The 3,523-nt window shown below is 45.2% G+C and overlaps 1 non-coding gene across 1 annotated transcript; it reads left to right on the plus strand.

The window, feature by feature from the left end:
- Window positions 1–240: 240 nt before the first annotated feature.
- On the plus strand, window positions 241–347 carry LOC120281550. The gene has a single exon (XR_005542687.1). It is a non-coding gene; the product is annotated as a small nucleolar RNA R71 (small nucleolar RNA).
- Window positions 348–3,523: the final 3,176 nt, after the last annotated feature.

The raw sequence follows: 3,523 nt of genomic DNA on the forward strand, positions 1-3,523 counted from the left end.
TTACTCAAACTCTCCACTTGGGCCGCCAATGAAGTTACCGCATCAATTTCATGGAGACCGGCCACTTTTTTCTTCTCTCTAGCGTTCCACTAGTAGCTATTTAACCCCATTTCCTCTATCAATTGACGAGCCTCGTCGGGGGTCTTGCTACCTAAGGTACCTCCTGCCGCCGCATCCAAGAGTTGCCTTGTACTAGGGTTCAAACCATTGTAGAAGGTTTGAACAATCATCCACTCCGGGAATCCGTGTTGCGGACACTTGCGCAGGAGTTCCTTGAACCTTTCCCATGTCTCAAATAGAGACTCCAATTCCAACTGCATAAAGGATGAGATCTCATTCCTAAGCTTTGCTGATTTTCCGGGAGGAAAATAACAGGCTAGAAAAGCTTCTACCATCTCCTCCCATTTAGTGATTGATGCCCTAGGTAATGAGTGTAGCCACTGCTTTGCTTTCCCCTTTAAGTAAAATGGGAAGGCTCTCAATTTGATGGCATCATCCGTCACACCATTTATCTTCAGCATGTCACACACCTCGAGAAAGCTCTCTATGTGACTATTTGGTTCCTCATCGGCCAAACCGTTGAATTGTGCGGACTGCTGCAGCATATGGATGAATACCAGCTTTAGCTCAAAATTCTGAGCTGTAATTGGGGGACGCACAATACTCGATTGTGTCCCCAACACTGAAGGTCTGGCATAATCGGATAGTGTCCGTTGTTGCTCATTTTGTTCTGCCATGTTGTCAGATCCTTCTACTTCCAAATCAGCTGGATTAGGCTGTTCTTGTACAGGTTCTTTCCCTTTCCTTCGAAGTGTACGTTCAAGCTCAAGGTCTCCTTCAATCAATATTGATGGATTCCCTCGGGTCATAACCTGGAGCTGCACCAAAAGTAAAGAAAAAGAAAATCAGAATGATCATAGAATAAGAAGATATGAAATAGAATGAAGGGTAAATAGCTAAGAAAACAAAGTGCAAAGTATCTCTAAACGCCTATTCACCGGCAACGGCGCCAAAAACTTGACAAGATCCCCTTGCTTATATCCCGCAAGTGCACGGGTTTGTCGAAATAATAATCTCGGGTGAGCGGGGTCGAATCCACAGGGAGTAGGGAGTAAAGACACTTAATTCGATTCTTAGCTATGTGGAATATCAACAATGATAAGTGTGGTAATGATTCAATTCTCAGAATTTAAAAGCAACAAGTAAGAGAGCAAAAGTAAGGAGGAGGGTAAGGCAATCAATAAAGGTGGGGTACTCGGATGATGCTTCACCAAGGATAATTGTTTCAAGTGCAAGAACTCTCTATTATACTTCCTAATCAATGCTATGGTGAGTCATGGAAATCCTCACAGACATAGTCCCAAATCTAAGGTCAACTATGCCTAACTCTATACATGTCCCGGAGGAGAAATCGAACAATCTCAACACCTCGCACTCGCATAGAGTTGCAATGAGCTCTAGGGATTCCAAGTGATAAATCTCTTCCTAAATATAGACCTACCCCTTTGGTCCAGAAGGAAGGTCCCTAGCCACAATTAAGCCCTAGATACTAAGATCCTCTCAACGCTTCACTCCATTGCACGCGCAACTAGGCCCCAGCGGAGGTTCATCCCTTAGACCACTCACTCTATTATGGCCGCAAAGAACTCGAGGAACGGAGGTAGAATCTATCACGCCCGGGAGGAAAGGGGACGCTCCCTGTACCTCTCGACTCACCCTCTCAACCCTCTCCAACCTAGCTTTGTCTAGCGCTCGTGGTGTGTCACTCACTCACAAGGGTTACCAACAAGAACTCTCAACCCTAGTGTCACTCTAGGGGAAATGTTCATACAATTAAGCATTCAAGGTTGGAACTCACAATAAACATCAATTTATTGAAAGCATAATAAAGAAGTTCAATGAAAGCGAATACATCCTAGGGTTCACAATCATCCAAGCACCCACTAGAGGTTTAGCCCTCCATGGAGCTTAGTACAATCAAAAGAAATCGAATGTAAAAAGCAATGAATCCATAAAGAAACCCCCTCGATGGTCGTGTCGATGGTCTTGTGGAGAGTCCTCTACTCGTCATCCAAAGATTCCTTCGTCCGGTATAGGATACGCCTAGATCGAAGCTCCCCTACCAACCTTCTTCCTAATGGAATCACGATGTCAGAGCCGTAGAACTTCTCCAAAACCTTGGCCAATACCCCTCGAAACCCTAGCCGAAACCCTCTCCCAAGTTGGGGAAAAGATAGAGAAAAGAATACCAAAATCGGGGCTAAAATCGGCTTTAAATAGGGCTGGAATCGGGCGACTGCAAGGGCGTGTATGGTGTCACACGCCCCTGTGGAATTTCCACACGGGCGTGGATAATTTCCACACGCCCGTGTGGATTCTCTGTTTCTCTGATTTCTCGGCCTGGCTGCTACAGTACTTGCTACAGTGTTTTGCTACAGTACTATTCCGGAAATACTCCCGAATTCCATACTTTCATTGGGGTACGCAAACGGGCACACGTTTACGTCGTGAATCACTTGCCTCTTCAATGATGTGCACGTTGGTGGATCTCTTGTTCTTATATGCATAAATCAGAATGTTCGAGTGTGACTACCTTTGTGCCCCTCCAAATGAATGTGCTCATTCGAATACGAGGAGGTTGGCACACACTCTAGCATCTCACACCTGACCTATGTTTTCGCGTTTGAACCTTAGCAAGATCTCCTCCAAAATAGGTGTATTATGATCCACATTTGCCTATTTCCTTCATACTCGGCCTCACAACCCTACCTGCATAAAAGTAACATAAAAACACACATATTAATGTAAAAACCTGAGAAAAGTAATGCTCAACATAAGGAATGAACGCTTCGCATTCATATCGCACAAGCACTTATCAGGCTCTAAGATACGTGAATGTGTGTCAACTTCCATGTATTCAAACCATTACAATGAGTTGGAGGGGCATGAAGGCAGTCACATATGCGTATCCCAACTTGTGCAATGATAGCAAGATCTTCACCAATAAAACCGTTTATTGAAGAAGCGACGCGATCTACGGCATAAAAGTGTGTCCGTTTATGTTGCCTCGATGAAAAGTGGATTTGGGAGTGTTTTTGGCTGGGGAGTACTATAGTAAAATAATGTAGCAAATTAGTGTTCACAGCCGGCCAAAAATCAAAATTCCAGAGAATTCACACTAGCGTGTGGAAATTCCACACGCCTGTGTGGATGCCCGATTCCAGCCCTTTAAAAGCCGCGATTCAGCCCCGATTTCTCTATCTTTTCCACTATCTTTTCTTCCACCTTTCCCCATCTTTGGAGGCGCCGGCGGCTAGAGTTTGGAGAGGCTTTGGCAAGGCTTTGGAGAGGTTTGACGGCCTTCAACACCGCATTTCCTTCAGAAGAGAGCTATTGGGGGAGCTTTCATCGGCACCGATCTGGCAAGGTGTGCCCTAGGTTTGACGAGGGGACCTTTGAAAAAGACGCGGCCGATCCACAAGACCTTCGACACGAACACAAGGGAGTTTTCATTCATGGATTG

The sequence above is a fragment of the Dioscorea cayenensis genome, chromosome 17 (assembly GCF_009730915.1).
Source record: "Dioscorea cayenensis subsp. rotundata cultivar TDr96_F1 chromosome 17, TDr96_F1_v2_PseudoChromosome.rev07_lg8_w22 25.fasta, whole genome shotgun sequence".
Taxonomy (NCBI): Eukaryota; Viridiplantae; Streptophyta; class Magnoliopsida; order Dioscoreales; family Dioscoreaceae; genus Dioscorea; species Dioscorea cayenensis.